Source organism: Malus sylvestris, chromosome 15, assembly GCF_916048215.2.
Source record: "Malus sylvestris chromosome 15, drMalSylv7.2, whole genome shotgun sequence".
Lineage (NCBI taxonomy): Eukaryota > Viridiplantae > Streptophyta > Magnoliopsida > Rosales > Rosaceae > Malus > Malus sylvestris.
This window is the reverse complement of record NC_062274.1, coordinates 21,279,221-21,293,500: the sequence shown is the minus strand read 5'-3', so window position 1 is coordinate 21,293,500 and position 14,280 is coordinate 21,279,221. Positions and strand designations below refer to the sequence as shown.

The following is a 14,280-nucleotide window of genomic DNA, read 5'->3' as shown; positions in this document are numbered from 1 at the left end:
TAAAAAATGTGTACAAAATCATACCAAAAATGATCGTTTCCATTAGGCCAAAAATGACGAGTGAACTTCTGAATTTCTTCAGTGGTTGTGGCATTAAGCACCCCCAAGCCTTCATGGGTAGGATTGACAGATAAATAGGCCCCTTTTTTGTCTCGCACTTTGACGTCCATGGGGAAATCTAACTACTCTTGCAATGCACCAAGGAAGGAGTTATGAAGTTCCTCCAACGGAAGTTTGTTGGGCAGGATTGCCATGAAACAGCCAAGCTCTTCAAGGGCATGACAAATGTCGTTGCGTATTGAGCGCCAATAACTTGTCCCGGGCTTCATGCCGTCCATTGAGAAATCTACCACTGGAAGTTTGGCCACTGCTGTCATGTTTAACTTTCTTTACAGTTCTTACAAGCTAAGAGTCTATGAATTGATAAGCTGCATATACATTGAAACATAACAAATATATATTTATAAACTGCAAGAGCCAAGTAATACGTATACGTTTACAGAGAAATTGATCAAGGAAAGGGGGGACTTTAACGTGTTATCCACCCAAACTAACTTAGGGAAGTTGCATCCGTCCCATCGCAAACACCTACTTTTATTTTTGAGTAAGGCTAAATTGGATTGTTCATCCCTGTGGTCATAAGACATTTGCATGATGACCCCCGTGGTGAAAAAACTAGGAATTAAACCTCTGTGGTCTAGAATGTTAGCAAATTTAGTCCAAAAGTAAGATTTCTGTTAAAGGACTGTTAAAAGTTGGGGTAAAATTGTATTTTCAGTTCCAATTGACATTGAATTGAGGCTTTTTTTTATTTAAAAAATTAAGCATTATTTTTTTTTGTTAATTGTTATAAAAAAATTATTTAAAAAAAAAAAAAAATTAGAGGTCGCACTTGGTGCGATGGCAAGTGCCTTCGCCCATGAACGGTAGGTCTCGGGTTCGAGACTTGGGAGCAGCCTCTTCATAAATGGGGGTAAGGCTAGCCGACATTCACCTCTCCCAGACCTTGCGTAAAGCGGGAGCCTTGTGCACTGGGTACGACTTTTTTTAATTGTTATAAAAAATTATTTATTTTAAATGTCAATTGGAACTGAAAATACAGTTTTACCCATACTTTTAACAATCATTTAACAGAAATCTTACTTTTGGACTAAATTTGCTAACATTATTGACCACAGAGGTTTAATTCCTAGTTTTTTCACCACGGGGGTCATCATGCAAGTTTCCTATGACCACGGGGATGAATAATCCAATTTGGCCTTTGAGTAATGCTGGAAATACTAAATTTTTTAAAGGGAGACTTTGGATGCGATCCCTAACTATGAATATTCTTTGACTAAAACCTTGTTGGTTTTCAATTTTTTATCCAAGTCCCTGAAATTAATGTGATAATTTATTTCTATATACGTTACTATATTTTTTAAATTAAAATTTTATATTTATATTTGTTTATATTAATGATATTTTAAATAAAAAAAACCATAATTTGTGGGATTAAAAATATTAAAATATAAATATACTATTGTGTGTGTGTGTGTATAAACATGGGTACATTCATCAAAATTAACCAAAAAATTATTGTATCAAAACATGAATACATTCTTCAAAATCACAAAAAAAAAAAAAAAAAAAAAGATATTAGGCTTAATAATATTAGTAAATTTCTTCGATTAAACTTAACATGGATACATTCTCAAATCAAAGAAAAAAGAATGTACCCATATAAGTTTAAAAATGGATTAGAAAAAAGTTGAATAGATTTTATATATAAAAAAATGGTACATTTTACATATAACAAATTGGTATATTTAAGAATGAGTACATTTAAAGATTAAAAATTTGAAAAAAATACATGAATGGGTACATATAATTAGCATGGATACATTTAGCAAAAATAAAAATGGGTACAAATAAATTTAAAAAAATATGGGTACAAATACAAATAAAACTTTAAAAAATGTGGGCATAAAAAGAAATTAATATATGGCTACAAATTAAAACTAAAAAGAAAATTGGTACAAATTAAAAATGGGTACAAACTAAAAATAAAAATAAAAATATATGACAACAAATTTAACCATAAATATAAATATACTAATTGTAACATTTTTAACATTAAATGAATATATTTAGAAATAAAAAATATTTTATTATTGAAATAATTAATGATGTTATTAATACCAAGGACCTTGATCAAAAATTGAAAAGGAATAAGGTTTTAATCAATGGAGTAGCAAAAGTAAGGATGAGAACCTAATTTCTCCTTTTTTAAATCAAATGTGTGGTGATTGATGATTTGATTATTACTAAATTGTTGATTAATGTGATTATTTCATATTGGTTACACATCATTTGGTTTACAAATTTGATCTTCCTGACATTATCCTTTATTTTCTTTTTTAGTAAATTTACTAAAAATAAATAAAGTTTTCAATTTAGGTTGTATTTTATCGAATTAGAAGGTGATGTGGGAGGTATGCCCTGAAAAAAAAAATTCAAAAACCACTAAAGATGCTTTGGAATAATAAATTATGTGGGAGGCATGCTCTGAAGAAAAAAAAATTAAAAACCACTAATATGTTTTGGAATAATAAATGTTGTGTATTTTAATCAGGATAATATTTTTCACACTTTTTTTTACCTCACACATAATCTTATGAATTGAAAAAGATTAAAAGATAAAAATTAAGAAGAGGTGTGGGACGTAAAAATGGATATTTGGATAACACCACCCTTTAATTAATTACTTAGGAATTTGCTAAGTCCATTTAGGTTATGGGAGCCTCTCAGCAATTGTAGACCATTTATGTTTATCTTTAGTTTCCTTAAATACTAATGTATGAGAAGTATTTTGCATATTTTTTTTTTAATAAACGATATTATCTATATTAATAGGCTAGTAATAATATGATTCAAATTCGTCTTTGGTGAAAATCAAATTCAAGACATCTCACTTACTAGTGAAGAGAAATGTCACTAGACTGTAGTACTAAGTGGTAGAAGTATTTTGCAGACTTTTGTAAATATATATTTTCATTGTGTAATTAAAGTGGGAATCACTCCGTGCTTTTGCTCTTTTCTTTCCTGCTTCAGAAGATATCAAATCAAAATTTAATATAAAAATAGATAATGCTTGCATTCCTCCTTGGGGAATGAGCTTATTCTTCTACTTTCAAATAATGTATAAACAATGTTTGGCTACTTAAGTATGAGTAGGAATTTCTACTTAAAATTTTTTGTGTTTGAATCACAAAGCTTTATACTTATGATCAGAAACATTTATATTATAAATCACTTTGTAAAGATCATCTTTGCAAAAAATAAATTAAAAATAAGATCGTTTAGTCAATCTATTATGACAAACACATAGATGGTTTGTAATGCTTTTATCAATTTCATTCATCTGTTTTTACACAGTTCAACAACTAAATAACCTTGCTTTTAATTGAATTTTTGTAGAGGCGATCTTGATAAAGTGATTTATAGTTTGAACGGTTTTGATCATAAACACAAAGTTTTATGAATCGGCACGAACAATTTTGAGTAGAAATTCTTACTCATCATTTGAATAGTCAAGTATTATTCATAAATTATTATCATTAAATTTATATAATCGAAACCTTTAAAGCTCTTAATCTTCATTTAAAGATCATTCTACAAAAAAATTATTCAAATCGGAGATCGTTTAGTCATTCAAATGTATCAAACAAATCAAGGTTCATTATGAATATGCTACTTGATATCTATATCGTTGATTTATTTTGATACTTTGGATGATTACACGTTCTCCAATTCAAATGAATGTTTGTAGGGGATGATCTTCAAATAGAGATTGATATTGAGCAGTTTTGATTATAAAACTTTTATAATGAAGATACGTTATTTACAAGTGGAAGAAAGAGCTTATCCCAAGAGGGAATACAGGAGCTAGCAAAGGTTGGAAATTGAAAGAATAAAGTATCAATATTCAACAAACAACAGCTAGCAGAGGTTGAAAATTGAAGGAATAAATTATGAAATTCTTGTATTTTTTCAACTCTATTTTTTTAATACACGATATTCTACTATGATATTAGGGGAGGGGATTGGGTGCTTAAGTCACACATAAAGTCAATCATGACGGGGTATCAAATTTACACACATGTTACGTATGTCAACGTCATCTATTTGAGTCAAACTTATTTTCTCAATTATAATTAAAAAAGAATATTACTAGACTGCAATTTAAATTAATGATGTCTACTAGTTTGAATTACTTTAATTAATAATTTTCCCCTAGTTTGAATTATAAAAACAAATTGGTTTGTTTTAAATGAATCACGCCATACTGCAGAGTATAATTAGAATAATTTCCCTCGGCTTTCATCTATATTGTATGGTAATAGTGAACATTAGAAATAGTGCCCGCACGTTGCTGCGGGATTAAAAAGCATATGAAAAATATACGTTCCAAAGGAATGATTGTTACAGAAGAAGAAGATTAATGTTATTTACTCTAAATATGCTTCAGCTATTGGAAAGAGTTTTTACATGAGGTGGAGAAATAGGGTGAATCAAGCTCTAAGAATTCTTCGAATCACATTATCAATAGCATGAGCTATGAGTGATTGGTTGCGCAAGAAAAGTTAGCAACAGAAGGTGAGTATTTTGTATGAAACTATTAATTGGAATCACTTTATGGAAATATGAAATTTTATTCAAATTGTAAAAAATAAGATCAAAGCAGATACTAAAAAATTGAACTTAACAATTCCAGTAGTTTAAATCACTTACCTTTAGCGTAGACAACCATGCAACACAAATACAACCAGGTTAAAATCCAAAAATGCCACGTTGTCAAACTCTACGAAAAACCAACATAAATATTATTCAGCAACAAATTCATTGACATGTGAAGTAACAAAAATGGACAACCATCATCAAACATGTTTTCACCTCTGTTTCTAATTTCTAACCAAAAAAAAAAAAAAAACCTTCAAGCACATCAGCTCATGGAGGATATAAGGATATGATCTAATTAATTTATATTGCTTCACAACAATGAACACACCAAAAATGACATCAATGAAAAGTATAATCTTAACGCGCTTTTATGTGCCAGAAAATTTACCATACAAATAGCAGCATACATATATATGTGTGTGTGTGTCCGCGCTTAATTATCAATATGATTAATGAAGATTTGTAAATTGTAAATATGCCATTGCTTGGTGGCCTGACTCACCGTTGTTTTTTTCTATTTCAGCAAGAGCACTTTGTAGCTTATATAAACTGCTTTGGCAATAATCTGCAATAGAAAATGTAGTTACAAATCAGATACACAAAACACTTTTTTTCTTTTTATTTTTTATTTTATTTTTTGCATTCAAACCATTGCATAACTGAGAAAGTTGTATTTTTCTCACATTAATAAACACTGGAAGTTTTTGTTACAATTTTGTTTCTTTGAGCTATTCAAAGTTAATTTCCTCTTTGTTTTTCAAGCTTGACAAACAACACTCAATTGTTTTCCACCCTGTAACCAATCATATAAATCTGAACCCAGTATCTCTATTTATACCGACACAATTTACCTCCCTCTCTATTCTCCCCTCCCCCTTTAACCAAATAAAAACTCATTTGTGTCACTAAATAAAAACCTCAAATTTGTTTTTTCAAAGCTACAACATCACTAAAAACACCATGTAATAAAAATTTAAAAAAACCAATCCAATTTAAGTCGAGAAGCAAATGACCAAACTTTCTTAATTTCTTCTTAAGCTATAACAATACACCACATCCACAACCACAAAACAATAAAAAAAAAAAAAAAACAAAAACAAAACAAAAAAACCAAAAATAGGTTCAACTTAAATTTCTTTTTGTACCAGAAATTGAAAAACCCTGTGAATTATAGCCATGTTATCAACAATATCACCACATCTTTAATAAATGAATGACAATATACTGAAGCTTAACTAAGAAACACAAGCTTGAACACACACCAGGACATAAGATACTGACCAAACTTTTTAGACGATGGAGCACATGCAGTTGACTAATCAGGCCTACCTGGGTGATGTGCTTTGAGGTAAGATTGCTCGTGTTCAAATAAGATTAAATTCATGTTCATAATTTTGGTATAAATGTAAATAGTGAATGTAGTATGATTTATTAAATTAAAATCCAGTGTTTCACTCACTCTCTTTCAAATATGCAACCAAATCAACCACAAATATGCAACCAAATCAACCAAAAATCTTTTTTTTTTTCAAGCAATAAAAAAATAAAAAAGATCAGACCTTTTAAACCCAGAATAAAACCCATTTACATATATCAGCTTTGTTCCAAATTGAAGATTCAAAATGGAGTAAAAGGAAAAGAATGATTGACCAAGCAAAAAAAAAAAGAATTCTATACCTGAGCAGTGATGTAAAGTGTATACGGATGAAGTTTTTTTTTTTTAGATGAATACCCGTAGGAGAGGTCGCACTTGGTGTGATGGCAAGTGCCTTCGCCCATGAGCGGTAGATCTCGGGTTCGAGACTTGGGAGCAGCCTCTCCATAAATGGGGGTAAGGCTAGCCGACATTCACCTCTCTCAGACCCTGCGTAAAGCGGGAGCCTTGTGCACTGGGTACGACCCAGATTAATACCCGTAGGAAAATCGAACCCAAATGAGATTGCATAGCAGAAAAAAAATGACGGGAAAATAGATTAAGAAAAGCAATTAAAAATAAACATAGAGGATGAATGATGTTGTCCAATGTACTTAAATTCTCTTATAAAATATAAGACAACTATATATATTTCTCGACCATATGAGAGAGCATCAAATTCGAATAAACTAACAAAGCCCTTAATTCTAAGTTGGTAATTTCATTGTTGTCGGTGTCAACTTGATGACATTATGCAATATCAATTTAATTCAATGGGCAACTTGATTCTGTAGATTAAAAAGAATTTAAGAATACTGAAAGTTACTAAACGCCGTCACAACATCCCATCAGTAAATAACCAAAACCAAATGTAAATTGTAATTTCTTATAGAGCATATCCAAAGGTAAATCCCATATCTCTGAGCATCCAAACAGAGCATACCCAAAATACCAAAAAAGATTAAAAATTGGATTTAGCACCTATCGAAAGTTAAAAAAAAAAAAAAAAAACTAAAGAAATAACAATACGGAAAGAACAACAAAATACAACCATAAAAGAACGAACAGAGTCCAAGGTGTGATTCGGACTGGAAGCTTCTTGAAAGATTTTTCAGAGCTGTATGAATTTTAGATACATGGAATCCAGATTTTTCAATGGGTGTATTTTGAACCTAGAAAAATCCCATTTCTTGTTTCTGAAAATTACACACAGATTGAACCCAGAAAATCCCAAGAGATTTTTCCTGTTTCTCAATTTTATCAAAACCCACAATAGATGGAAAATTACATGTAGGGATCCCAAACTGTACATGGAACCCAAATGTAGCTTTAAACCTGTATTTGTTTTGGGAACTATATATGGAATCTAGATTTTTCTGCTTCATAAAAAAAATTAATATAAGAATTTCTAAAATCATAAAGACATCTAAGATGGAAGGAATTAAATGAAATACTGTAATTGTATAAAAAGTTCAATGAAGAATTTTCCAAAACCCAGAAATTTAAACAATTTTTTTTACAAAATCATGAAAGATTACTAAAAACCTAGAAATTTGAAGCAGACGTTTACTTGCAATAGGTCTATTAACACAGAGAAGCTATGAATAGCAATGGATACTAGAATCGAATAAGAAGATGATGAGAAAAGATAGAGTGAAAGAAAGAGGAAATGTATTAAAGCTTTCAGTAATTCTTACAATGCTTTCCTTACACAAATGAGAACCCTATTACCCCTTATATACCCATAAGAACTAATTACAACAATAGCCTTCTACCTGTATTAACTAACCCACCTTCTAGATAATGCCATGTGGCATTTCTGTTATACATGTGGCAATTCTGTTATATTGGTTATTACTCCCCCCTCAAACTGAACATAAATCTGCCAAGTGAAGTTTGAAACAGCTAACCACCTGAAACCGGATCTAAAACTGAACCTGAAACAGCAAGAGCAAGATGTCGGCAGTGTTTTGCAAACACAGGACCATGCAGACCTTTGGTGAAAACATCTGCAACCTGTTCTTCAGTATGTATATATTGGACAATTAAATCACCCCGTTGTACCTTTTCACGAACAAAATGATAGTCGGTATCAAGATGTTTGATCTTCGAGTGAAAGACAGGATTTGAGCTTAGAGCTAAAGCACTCAGATTGTCACAATGAAGGACTGGAGGCACCAAGATGCACTGATGTATGTCTTTGAGAAGAGATCGAATCCAAAACAAATCTGTTGCAGAATGTGCTAGAGCTTTGTATTCAGCCTCAGTAGAGCTGCGAGATACGGTGGATTGCTTCTTAGACTGCCATGAAATGGGATTATCGCCCAAGTAAATCACAAAACCAGTTATAGAACGTCGGGTGTTTATGTCTGCTGCCCAGTCTGAATCAGAATAGGCAAGCAAATTGAAATCCAAGCTCTTTTGGTAATGCAAACCATACTCCAGTGTGCCTTTCAAGTACCGTAAGATGCGTTTAACAAGATGCATATGAAGATCGGTCGGGGAAGTCATAAACTGACAAACCATGTTAACAGCCTGAGCAAGATCTGGCCGAGTAAATGTCAGATATTGGAGAGCCCCTACCAAACTTTGATAATGACTTGGGTCAGAGAGAGGAGCCCCTTCTTGTTCAAGAAATTGTGCATGGGGCTTAGATGGTGTTGATGTAGGCTTACATGTCTCCATTGCTGCCTTCTTGAGGAGATCTTTAGCATATTTCGATTGACTGATGAACAATGAACCATCATCTTTATACTGAATCTGCAATCCCAAGAAATAAGATAATCTGCCCATGTCCTTGAGATCAAACACTTCAGCAAGTTCACTGATCACTGCTTGAACTGTTGTAGGATTGGAACCAGTGAGTATAATATCGTCTACATAAAGCAATAAGAGAACAATATCCCCTTTATCTACTTTAACAAATAAGCTTGTATCCGATAAGGAAGTTGTGAACCCAAGGGATGGAAGATAACTTGTAAACTTTGAGTTCCAGACTCGCGGGGCTTGTTTCAAGCCATAGAGAGATTTAATGAGCTTACACACATAACTTGGACAGGAAGGATCCACAAATCCTTGAGGTTGCTGCATGTAGACCTCTTCCTCGAGATCACCGTGCAAAAAGGCATTTTTAATGTCGAGTTGTCGCAGATTCCAACCAAACTGTGCAGCTAAAACAAGAATTAAACGAACAGTAGTGTGTCTAACCACAGGACTAAAAGTCTCTGAGTAATCCAGGCCATGTTCTTGAGTGTACCCCTGAGCAACTAACCGAGCCTTATACCTTGATATTGAACCATCTGGATTTTTCTTGATTTTATACACCCATTTGCTACCTACAATTGTTCTGTGAGATGGAGAGGGAACTAGAACCCATGTACCTTGAGCCTTTAATGCATTATATTCTTCTTGCATAGCATGTTGCCATTCAGATTTACACGATGCTACCCTAAAAGTTTTAGGTTCATCAGGTTCTGTGATATCAGCCAGAAATGAAAACCCTCCAGGACATGCACTAGTAATGGACTTAGACCGGGACATATCCGAGCAAGACTCCAGTATTTGTAAGGAATTTAACTCAGGAAAAGTGGCCAAATAAGCTGCATAATTCTTTCTTGAAATAGCACCTGTTTGTAACCTAGTTTGAATCCGATGAGGAAGTGGATTTTGGACAGGTAATACAGGGGAAGCATTACTAGAGGAGTGCTCAGACAAAGGTAATAATACCTGAAGTTGAGTAGGATCGAGGACAGGAAGCAAAGGAGGTGGAGTTGGTGTATCACTAGCTGGAGAGGAGGTTGATGCTGATGAGTTAGACACCGATGTCCCATCCTGCTCAGATTGACCCATTGGAGACTGCATGGGAATAGGAAATGGAATAATCACAGAGCTAGTTTGATGGACTGTCTCAGCTGATGCCAGACCACTGTGAGAAGGTCTCAACCTTACTGGAAATATTGACTCTTCAAAAATAACATGCCGTGATATAATGCATTTCTTAGACTGTGGATCGTAACATATCATTCCCTTATACCCTATTGCATATCCTAAAAAGATACATATTTTGGACTTATACTGCAATTTATGACTGTTATACGGCTTGATCCATGGAAACACAGCAGTTCCAAAAATTCTTAAGGACTGCACCTCAGGCACTTTGTTGTATTGCAGCAAATAGGGAGAACTAAATGACAAGGTTTTACACGGTATTTTATTAATCAGAAAAACTGCATGAGCACAAGCAAAGTACCAAAACTCACTACTTAAACCAGAAGCATTTAACAAAGTGAGAGCAGTGTCCACCACATGTCTATGTTTCCTTTCAGACATTCCATTCTGTTGAGGCGTATACGGGCAAGAAATAAACTGCATAATGCCTTTTGCAGCCAAAAAAGATGTAAGCCGCTTGCTAGTGTATTCACCTCCACCATCTGTTTGCAAACCTTTAATTGTTAACCCAAACTGAGTGTGAATGAAAGCATAGAACTTGAGAAAAATTGCATACACATCAGACTTGTTGCACATGGGAAATATCCAAGTAAATCTTGTATATTCATCTACGAAAAGTACATAGTATCTAAAGCCTTCCACAGATCTTACAGGTGTTGGACCCCAAACATCGGTATGAACTTTCTCAAATGGAGCCAAACAACTAGCATTTCTCACAGGAAAAGGTATCCTAGACATTTTACCCCTAATACAAGAAATACAAGTAGTACAAGTTGCATCTAACTTGTGTAAAACCTTAGACTGTCTTAACATTGCAGCCATAGTATCATGTGCAGGGTGACCCAACCGTTGATGCCAAATATCTGATTTCACCATTTTCCCTAAGTAAGCCACTGGATTGCTTGTAGCAAACTTGTTCTCTCTAGAAGCTTTAACCACTGGAATCTGAAATAACTCTTCGGGTTTACTCCTTCCGTGATACACCACCTCCCTTGTCTTCTTGTCCTGCACAAAGAACTCACACTTATCACATATAAACCAGCTATTATTATCTGCACACAATTGTTTAACTGAAAGAAGGTTTCTGGCAATATTTGGAACATGAAGAACTTTACTGAGAACTAGAGAATGATCAGCAGTATTAAGTGCAGTGGAACCGATATGTTTAATTGGTAGACTTGAACCATTACCAATGGTTATATTATCAGACCCTTGATAAGGAGCCACTTGGTTTAAAACATTTAAACCTGCAGTCATGTGATGTGAAGCACCTGAATCCACAATCCACAAATCCTGAGAAAGATCCTGAGATGTTTGTTGTGCACTCATGGCAGATAGTGAGGCTGGGGGTGGCTGACCTTGATATGTGTAGTTGGCTCTGTGAAAACAGTCTAGAGCAGAATGGCCTCTTTTCCCACATATCTGAAACTCCACAATAAACCCAGCTGGTGTATTGCCTGTATTTCTGTGAAAATAGTTCACTGCAGTATGACCTCTTTTATTGCAGATTTGACACTCAACTACAACATTTGTTTTAGCTTCAGTATTGCCTGACCACGACCCAATAATATTCTGACTTTGTCTTGTCCCTGAAGAATAAGGACCATTTCCACCATAAAACCCACGTCCTCTGAAGTTGTTACCAGCTCTATAGTTGTTGCTATTATTCCTGGATTGACCACCATTTCCAGATCTGTAACCCCCATTATAGTTCTGAGATCTGAAACCATGCTGCTGACCAGAATGAGAGTGAGCTACAAACCCACACATCTGAGATCCGGATCCACAAGAGTGATCATGATGCCCTGGAGGAAAAGTATTAGAACCACACATCTGAGATCCGGATCCACAAAAGTGATCATGATGCCCTGGAGGAAAATTATTAGAACCACACATCTGAGACTCCATACCATGTTGATGAGCATTATTAAATGAACCATGTGGTTGCCGAACAATAGTACCTGCTGTAGTAGCAGGTATATGAGCATGATCTTGAGAATGTGATGAAGATGCACCACTGGAAGATCCCAAACTAGTGTGCTGACCAGACTGAGAACCCTGAACAAAAAGAGCATTCATATTCTGAGATAGCAGACTCATTTCTCCTTCAACCTCCTTTTCAGTGCCAAGTAGTTGGGCACGAAATTCCCTTAAGGTAATGGAAGATTCCCGTGCCAAGATAACTGTGCGAATAACACTATATTCCTTAGGTAAACCTGCCAGGCTAGCAATGATAATGTCATTGTCAGAAATTGTCTCACCAGCAGCCATTAACTGATCTCTGATAGTCTTCAGACGCAACAAGTATTTATCAATGTTATCTGCCCCCTTCTGAATCGTTTGCAACTCTGTTTTCAAATGATTAACTCGAGACTTCGAAACAGACGCATATCTTTCAACAAGATTCGACCATGCTTCAAAAGCAGTCCTGCACCCTAAGACATACTCCATGGCCTCATCTGTGAGTGTAGCAAGCAGCAAACCAATAAGCGCCATATCAGTGGACTCCCAATCAAGAAACTCTGTGGTAATCTCCCTTGTAATACCAGTGTCAGAATTCACAGCATACTTTGATGGACAACCAATCGAACCATCAAAATGACCAAACAATTTGTACCCTTTAAGAACCGACTGAAACTGAAAGGCCCATTTAGCAAAATTATCATCTCGAAGTTTTATAGTCAACATACCCAACAAATTCTCAATCTTGAATGAAGAATACGCCATTGGAAATAAAGTCAATGAACCACACTTCTGACTTCTAAAATTCACAAAAACAAGACCCAAATATTGGAGAATGACACTCCAAATCACAACCCAAATTACACACTTCAACTCACGACACCAAATCAGGAGATTAAAACTCCAAGAATCATAGAAAGACTGACACTTTCGTCTTTAAACAAAGAAGTCCTAGAGAATGATACTCCAAGGAACAAACACAGCACAGGAGATTGAAACTCCAAGATTCATAGAAAGAATGACACTTTCTTCTTTAAAATCGACAAGTCCTAGAGAATGATACTCCAAGGAACAAACACAGCACAGGAGATTGAAACTCCAAGATTCATAGAAAGAATGACACTTTCTGCTTGAAAATCAACAAGTCCTAGAGAATAATACTCCAAGGAACAATACACACAGAATGAGAATGGCAGAAATCAACACAACAACCCAAATCTTCGCATCAATCAAATTCCAACAAATCGAACCACAGTACCAAGAGAGAAACACAATCACCTGATTTGCTGACAATCGCACCACGAAACTCCTAAGAACGCCATTCCAGATAACCACCAAACACCCAAATCTTCGAACACCCAATCGTCAAAATAGCACCCAAAACAGCGGAAGTCTTCACCAGAACCGAGAGTGGCGACGAGCCTAAACCGGCGATGATACCATATTAACACAAAGAAGCTATGAATAGCAATGGATACTAGAATCGAATAAGAAGATGATGAGAAAAGATAGAGTGAAAGAAAGAGGAAATGTATTAAAGCTTTCAGTAATTCTTACAATGCTTTCCTTACACAAATGAGAACCCTATTACCCCTTATATACTCATAAGAACTAATTACAACAATAGCCTTCTACCTGTATTAACTAACCCACCTTCTAGATAATGCCATGTGGCATTTCTGTTATACATGTGGCAATTCTGTTATATTGGTTATTAAGGTCTAGGAGCTACCTAATGTGAAGAGCAACCGTTTGAGCCAACCTCAAGGCCGGCCATTGCCGAAATCGTCAGTACACCACTTTGTATTAAGCAAGGAAGAAAATATCGATAATATCGGCGAAATATCGCCGATATTATCGTTTTTTTGAAGATCCGAAATTTTTTTAACTATCCAAATGATTTTCGTCAAAATATCGCAATATTATTGATAATATCGCGATATTATCGATATTATCAATAATATCGCAACATAATACTAAAAAATACTTAAATATGTTGAGAAAACTCAACACATACTTCACTTGATCATAGCTCAAAGGCCATACAAGTTAGGATTTTCTCAGCAGGGGGAATGTGGATTTTATAGGAAAAATTGCTTGCTCACTGCCCTCACATGGGCGATGTGGGACTCGCGCCAATGGGGAGAAAATCAGAATTTCGGCCGAAATTTTACACCCACTTTAAACAGCCATACCTTTGTCAAAACTCAACGAAATCAAGCAAGACGAAAACT

At 34.6% G+C, this 14,280-nt stretch overlaps 2 long non-coding RNA genes across 3 annotated transcripts; both read right to left on the bottom strand.

The window, feature by feature from the left end:
- Positions 1 to 363: 363 nt before the first annotated feature.
- LOC126601964 (uncharacterized) lies at positions 364 to 13,858 on the bottom strand. 2 transcript variants are annotated; one of them, XR_007615902.1, is made up of 4 exons: positions 13,779 to 13,858; positions 5,225 to 5,287; positions 4,774 to 4,843; positions 364 to 428 (listed from the first exon to the last, which is right to left on the bottom strand). It is a non-coding gene; the product is annotated as an uncharacterized LOC126601964 (long non-coding RNA). The 2 variants fall into 2 exon arrangements; XR_007615901.1 differs by lacking the exon at positions 364 to 428 and having other exon boundaries at positions 4,399 to 4,843.
- On the bottom strand, positions 5,646 to 7,714 carry LOC126601967 (uncharacterized). Its single transcript, XR_007615905.1, has 2 exons — positions 6,652 to 7,714; positions 5,646 to 6,471 (listed from the first exon to the last, which is right to left on the bottom strand). It is a non-coding gene; the product is annotated as an uncharacterized LOC126601967 (long non-coding RNA).
- Positions 13,859 to 14,280: the final 422 nt, after the last annotated feature.